The following is a 7,968-nucleotide window of genomic DNA, read 5'->3' as shown; positions in this document are numbered from 1 at the left end:
CTTTCGGGGGTATTTATGTTTACAAATAACCTAACCTTCAGAGTGTTCATCAGCGCCACCCACGTTCGTAAGCGGCGGACGTGGAACGTCCTGAGTTACCGCTGGTGTGACGTAGAACGCCATCGAACGGCGAGGGTGGAAGCTGCGTGAGAACCCTCTTATGCTTCCTATGACGTCAAGGCTGCCAGAACCGAGGCCCTCGCTAAGCAATTAAGCAAACAAGGGAAGGGGAATGAAGGGCTCGTTATAAATATGAGAGAAGCCAACAGCCACAGAAACGAAGGAACACAGGGGATTTTTTATTTAATTTATTATGTTTTTGTGGTGTTGATCAAGTAAGAATATTACTGAATATGTTGTCGCTTAAATCTAATTAATCAGAAAAGCAGAAGTAAAAACAACCACATGCCGCCGTTGGGATCCGAACCCACGACCTCCGAATTACGCGTCCGGCGCTGATGAACACTCTGAAGGTTAGGTTATTTGTAAACATAAATACCCCCGAAAGCAGAAGGTTTGACAACCGTCGCCGTAGCTCAGAGGTAGAGCACCGGACGCGTAATTTGGAGGTCGTGGGTTCGGATCCCACCGGCGGCATGTGGTTGTTTTTACTTCTGCTTTTCTAATGAATTAGATTTAAGTGACAACATATTCAGTAATATTCTTACTTGATCAACACCACAAAAACATAATAAATTAAATAAAAGATCCCCTGTGCTCCTTCGTTTCTGTGGCTGTTGGCTTCTCTCATATTTATAACGAGCCCCTTATCCCCTTCCCTTGTTTGCTTAAGTCCTCTATGGCGTTTAGCTTGCTAGGCAGCGATATGAGTGATAGGTTGAAGAGAAAGGTTGGCAAGACGGAGCCTTGCGGCGTGCCTCTATCTCCCAGCTGTATCCTATCCGACCTGATTCCCCCGATTAAGAGTTCTGCCGTTCTTCCCGATAGGAAGGAACTGACATACTTGTAGGTTCTGGCACCTACATTTATGCTCGAGAGGCCTCTTAGAATTGCTCCATGCGACACGTAGTCGAAGGCCTTTTCTAAGTCAAGTCCAAGAACGGCTTTGGTGCCGGTTTTATCCGGGGATCTATGACGTCGTTATACAACTGGAGCATGACGTCTTGGGTTGATAGGTGGCTCCTGAAACCTACCATAGTACTGGGTAATAAGCCATTATCCTCAGCATAGCCTTGCAATCGGCTCAAGATCACATGCTCCATGAGTTTGGCTAAGCACGAGGTAAGAGATATGGGTCTGAGGTTGGCAATGCTGAGCTTCTTGTTGGGTTTAGGAATGAACGTTAATATCGCGTGTTTCCACGACTGAGGAAGTTCTCCTTTGCGCCAATATCCACTCATTAAATCAGTAACTTGCAAGAGAGATTTACGATCTAGATTTCGCAGCATCTTATTCGTGACTCCGTCCGGTCCCGCGGCTGATATGCGAAGGTGACCGATTGCAGCCCATGTCTCCGCGTCCGTTATGTCTCTGTCCAGCTCCTCGCTGGGAGCACCCGTGTAGCTGTTAAGGGCGTCGCTTTTAGACGTGTTCAGGTATCTCTTTCGAAGTTCGTCTAGGAGCTCCGCATCTGTTCCGGGGAATCCGTGTATGATATCGCTCATGTGAGATCTGGTAGTAGATTTTGTTTGAGTGGGATCTAAGAGGTGCCTTAAGAGGAGCCAGGCTCTTTTGTTGCCTAACTGACCGTTTAGGCTTTCGCATATCTGGCCCCATTGTTGCCTAGATAAGTCGTATGTATGCGCTTCGATCTGCCTCTGTAGTTTGGCTGCCTTTAGCTTAAGTGCCCTGTTGTGTTTTTGTTTTTGCCATCTATTGAGGATGCTTTTGTGCGCTTCCCAGAGATGTAGAAGCTTGGAGTCAGCCGTCGGCTGATCTTCCGTCACTTCCACCTCCTTGGTCGTCTTGCGCACGTCATTTTTAAGCTGCTCTATCCAACTATCTATGTTTTCGATGTTGGTGGGAGCGGTATCTTCTCTAAGTTTTCTAAAGTTATCCCAATCCGTGAGCGTAGTGCTTGTTGGAATTGACTTGTGTGCGGACGTATGAAACGAGATTGTTATGATGCAGTGATCGCTGCCTGCCGTATTTCTGGTGTTATGCCATTTGGCTTCAGTTATATTCTTGGTGAAGGTCAGGTCGGGTGTGCTATCCCTGCTGACGCTGTTGCTTAGCCGCGTGCAGGAGTGGGGATCATTAAGTAAAGTGAGGCCGAGATCGCGTGAAGTTTCCCATAGCTTCTTGCCTTCCTTGGTGGATTTAACGTATCCCCATTCAGCATGGGGTGCGTTAAAGTCTCCGACTACGAGGAGTTGCGCTCCTTTAGTGAAGTGCATAGTCTTACGCAATAAATTTGGGACGGCTAGCCCTTTATCTTGGAGAGAGCTGTACACATTTAGTATGAAAAGATTTCTGTCTCCTCTATTGCGAGGAACAACCTCTATCAGAGTGTAATTAGCGGTTATGCCATCGAATTCGTGCTGGATAGGCGTGATGTTTCTTTGTACTAGAATTGCGGTTAATTGTTCTTTTTTGGTGTCCGCGCCTTTCTGCATGAAGCTTTTGAATCCCGCTAATTTGGTTTTTCCTCTATTCTCCTGGAGCGCTATTACATCCGGATTTTCTTCAGTATTCTGGATTAGAAGCTGCAGGTGATCTTTCTTGGGAAGAAAGTGCCTGCAGTTTCACTGCCATACGCTAATTCTCTGCGGACGGGGGGCCATATTGCCCATAATTTGGTTGCATTCCGTGTGTAGTGAACCTGGCCGCTAGGTTGGCCATTTCTTTCTTAATTTCGTCGATGATAACACTTTTGAATTCTGCCAGTGTAGCCGCGAATTTGGCATCTAGACGTTCTAGATCGGCCTTTCTGTCGGCCTCTACTTTGGAAAATCTGAGGTCCACTTTGTCCACTAAATCTGCTACTGTCGCTTCGGTTTTTTTCTTTGGAGGTGTGAGAGGAGTATCTGCCATCGAATTGGCCGTCCTTTTAGGTCTAGATGCCACCTCCACGTCCATAGCTTTATCTCCTAGCTTATCGTCTTGCTTGGGAAGAGCAAGGGATGTGTGTTTGATCACTGAGGGGCCTAATGGGGAAGGTGATTTGGGTTCAGGTGGAGTACTTGTGGTTGCAGGCTGCTGTAACACTGCCTTGTAGGATTTTGGTTGATTAGAAGTAGTTACGGCATGTTGGCCTATTAGCTTCCTCAGCTCGTCTATTTGGGACTGCAAGCGCTGGTTATGCATTCGAAGCTCCCTCACCTGTTTCTGAAGGGCTTCTTTTTCGGGGTCTGTGTGCCAGGTCACACTCTTGCGTCCCGGGCTTTCGCTGCGGTCGCGATATCGGCTGCGGCTGGCGGATCTGCTGGCGCTTCTCGACGAGGCGTCGCTGCCTAAGGGAGGGAACGATGACGATCCGCTGCGGTGGCGTCCCCCGGGTGGATGCTTGCTCCTGGATCGCGATTCTCTCTCGTCGGTTTGGTTTTGGCCCTCGCTCTTGTTGGCCCTCTTCATGTTGGCTTCTTTTACTTGCTTTTGAAAACGGAACTTGCAGTTGCGGCTGCCAGTGAAGTGATGGCCCCTGCAGATGATGCAAGTGGAGTTGCACGTACGTTGTTCTCCCTGCTTGGGCTGAGCGTGGTTGACTCCACATCTGCGGCAGAGTTCGCGGAATGGTTGTGGGCAGACGTCCATGCGGTGTCCAACCTTCCGACAGTTGAAGCAAGCTTCCACTCTGTCATGGTATGGATAAACGATTTCATCGAACATCAGATATCTGATGGATCTTGGGAGCTGATTTCTGGCAAATATGATGAAGACGTGCCTGGTCTGCCCCATTCTTCGAGCGTGTATTATGTCCTTGTCGGGATTTCGGGTGCGAAGTTCTGCTAGGATCTCGTCGTCCGTTTCTCTCGTGTAAGTGTTGAAGACGATACCTCTGACAGAATCTTCTGGCTTTGGTACGTAGGACTTAACCTCAAACAGCTGGTCTGCCATCTGGAAAGATGTCAGGCGACTGTAAGCTTCGGCACGTTGCATGTTTGGCGTGCAGATGGTCAGAGTGTTGTTCGACGGATGTACTCTGAACCTATCATTCTGGACTGTCTCCGCTGGAGGCAGTTTTAGCGCAGTACAGATGGCTTCGGCAATCTCCAATCTGGATGCCGTCTTCAGATCGAGTGGCGTTCGTGGTCGTACGACGATTATGTAGTCGTCTTGCGGGAGTTTTGGCAGCGGTTTGTCTCGAAATAGAGGCGGCGGACGCGGCTTGGGTGTAGCAGAGTTTCCATTCTTGGACGCCTTGCTGTGATCAGAGCTACGCCCCGGCCCGTCAGCGTCTGCTGCCGGCGTTCCGTTGGCGGCTTGCCTATTTTTCCTGTATTTCTTCTGCGCGGCGAGGGCGGCGGGGATCCATCCGTCATCCCGAAGCTCTGCCTCCGTTACAGCTTCGCCTTCTACGGCGTGGATCATCTTGCGTGACCGTACTCGTCACCGGCATCGCCGTTAGGCCTAGCCGGCTCGGTCGATGCCGTGGTCGCAGCTATGCCTAGCTGTCAACACGGCGTCCGAAAAATGTTTCCGTCGATTATTCGGCAGAGGACCCACTTGCCTGCTAGCGAAAGATATCCACGGAATCCGGATGGTGTTCCGCTTCGTCTGGTACCAGTCTTGGGTCAATGCGCTGTTTCGTTTCGCCGTGGTAGCGATAATTTACGGAGCCCATGCGAAGCGCGTCCGCATGGCTCGGAGTCTGTATCTTGCTGGGTCATGCCGGCATATGGCACGTGATGCGCACAGTGTTGCGCGTCAACCGAGAACGGCCTATATAAGCGCTCACAATAAACCCAGCGGCAGCATTGCCGCTCCCGGATTCGTAGTCGATTGTCAGTCCCTTATCAGCCTGTCTGGTGCTGATACATGGTGTCAGAAGTGGGATACATGGTGGAAGCAGCTACGACGCTTGGTTCGTCCCGGCAAGCATGGAACTACTGAAGCCACCGGACCATCTTCGTCTCACGGGAAATGCTCAGAAGAACTGGGAGCTTTTCAAGCAAAAGTTCGAACTCTACGTACAAGCAACACAGTCAGCAACGCCACTGACAGAAGCTGCTAAAACCGCCAGGCTCCTGACTGCTGCCGGGGACGACGCACTGGAAGTCTTCAACAACTTTACGTTCGCCGAAGGTGAAAACAAGCAAGACTACAAGACTGTGGTAAAAAAGTTTGAAGAGAACTGCGGAGAACAGCAAAACGATTCTACGAAAGATACGTCTTCAGAACAAGGACGCAAGATGAAGGTGAACCAGTGGAGCACTTCATACGAGACCTGCGCAAGCAAGCAAGGTACTGTGACTTCGGACTGCTTTCCGATTCAATGATTCGCGACCAAATCGTGTTTGGTACCTGCAGCAGTAAACTAAGAGAAAAAATGCTGAGAGAGAAGAATTTGACGCTCCAAAGGGCAGAAAAAATATGCAAGGCCGCAGAAGTGGCGAGCAAACAAAACGAAGCATGGCAAAGTAACGAGGCAAAAGTGGACGCTGCCGAAAAAGGGTATCCACGTCGCAGCCAAGGGCTGAAAAAAATACCGACGATTACGTTACTTCCTAATGCGAAATTTGAGCGCAGCAAATAAGCTGTTTCACCTTTTCGATAGATTGAGGCAAAGAAATCGAGCAACACATGTATGCGCTATCACAGAACGTAAAGTAACGTAATCGTCGGCGCTATCACAGAACGTAAAGTAACGTAATCGTCGGCGCGTCGACAACTGCGCGTCGGCAACCGGCGCGTCGGCAACTGAAGAGCACCCTATCCGCCACACAAGAACAGGGGGGGGGGGACCCTTTCCTCCTCTTTCTGCATGGCGGCGACGGTGTTCTATGCAGTCACGTTATCTTGACTCTCTAGCGGCGTCAGCGGCATCCAGCGGTATCAGTCGGTCGCTGCTAGCGCTGGGGGGATGAAAGGGGGGCGGAGCTGGTTACGAGGCCGACGACGACGCGAAACCCAGGAACGGACGCCAAAGAGCTGCGCTCTAAAATGCGTTCCAGTGCTGCAAGTGTAACAGAAGACACGAGCCAAGGAAATGCCCCGCCTTTGGCAAAATCTGCCGCGCTTGTGCAGGCAGAAATAATTTCGCGCTTTGCTGCAGAAAGCATGAGGTTGCCGGAGTGCAACACGAAAATGAGGATTTCACAATACTGGACGTCACCGTATGCGGAATCTAGGAAATTTACTGGATTGTTAATGCCCAAGTTGGAGAACAGCAGGTTGCATTCAAAGTGGACACTGGCTCCCAAGCCAATCTATTGCCACTGTCTGTGTACAACAGATTCCAAACGAAGCCACGCCTGAGGCCAAGTAATTACGTCTTGCGGTCCTATAGCGGGAATGCAATCATGCACTGCGGAGTGACAACTCAAGTAGTCACGATCAACGATCGTCGGTGCCTAGCAGACTTCTTCGTTGTGAAGCGGGGCCAGGCCATCTTAGGTCTGGGACTGGCCGAATCCCTTACACTACTGTCCCGTGCTGTGGATTCCGTGACCGCAGACAAGGTTGCCCCAGCAGTACAGCAATTCGCCCACCTTTTCGAAGGCACTGGTTGCGCGAAGCGAGAATATCGGATGGTGCTTCGTGACGATGCAGTTCCGGTGATCCACGCAGCGCGTCGCGTCCCCTTGGCGTTACGGGAACCCCTGCGGAAAGAACTCTTGCGCATGGAAAAGGCGAACATCGTCTGCAAAGTGGACGAACCCACTGATTGGGTAAGTCCTCTTGTTAATGTGAGGAAAAAAGATGGTAGCCTCAGGGTGTGCATGGATCCAAGAAATGTAAACGAATGCTTGAAACCGGTGCACTACCAGATGCCACAACGCGGAGATATTGAGGCGGAGCTATCCGGCGCAAAATTCTTCAGTCGCCTCGACGCTAACGCGGGGTTCCACCAAATTCCACTCGACGAGGCAACTTCAAAGATATGCACGTTCGCCACGACGTTTGGTCGCTACCGCTTCCCTAGACTCCCATTTGGAATCGAGTCCGCACCCGACGTCTTCCAGAAAACGCTTAGCGAGATTTTTGACCCTTTACCAGGAGTAAGGGTGTACATAGATGACATTTTGGTGTGGGGATCTTCTAAGCAGGAGCATGGCGATCGCCTGAAAGCCGCTCTATCTGCAGCACAACAAGCAGGGCTAAGATTTAACTTGGCCAAGTGCAACTTCGAAGTACAGGAAATAGCTTTCTTGGGCGATGTGCTTAGTCAAGCGGGAATTCGTCCGAACCCAGCATTGGTAGACGGTGTAAGCAAAATGCCCGTGCCAAACGATAAACTTGCCATTCAGCGCATGCTCGGCGTAATCAACTATTTCGGCAAATATCTGCCAACACTAGCTGAGAAAACAAAGCTTCTTAGAAGCCTCATACGGAAGGACACCGTGTTTAATTGGACAGAAAAGCACGCACAAGAATGGGAAACCATCTGCGACGCACTGCGCACTGCCCCGCTGCTGGCGATATTCGACCCCGCGAAAGAAACGAAGATAACGTCAGATGCTTCTAAAGATGGCCTAGGCGCTGCTCTGCTTCAGCGACACACCAGTGGCTGGCGTCCTGTCACCTACGCGTCGCGAGCGATGACCGAAGTTGAAAAACGCTATTCCCAGATCGAGAAAGAGGCCATGGGAATTGCATACGCCTGTCACAAGTTCCACCAGTTTGTGTACGGCAGGAAAATCGTAATAGATACCGACCACAAACCATTGATCGCCATTGCGTGCAAAGACATTGGCAGCATGCCCCCCAGGCTTGAAAGGTTTTTCTTCGTCTGTTAATATACGAGTATGCTCTACACTTTGTGCCAGGAAAAGACTTGACACTTACTGATATGCTGTCAAGGGCCACACCGGCAGAATGTGGAGACACTAGTGATTTCGGCGACAT

Source organism: Amblyomma mixtum, chromosome 10 (assembly GCF_055824585.1).
Source record: "Amblyomma mixtum isolate Tamu chromosome 10, ASM5582458v1, whole genome shotgun sequence".
NCBI classification, from domain to species: domain Eukaryota; kingdom Metazoa; phylum Arthropoda; class Arachnida; order Ixodida; family Ixodidae; genus Amblyomma; species Amblyomma mixtum.
This window is presented reverse-complemented; position numbering follows the sequence as displayed.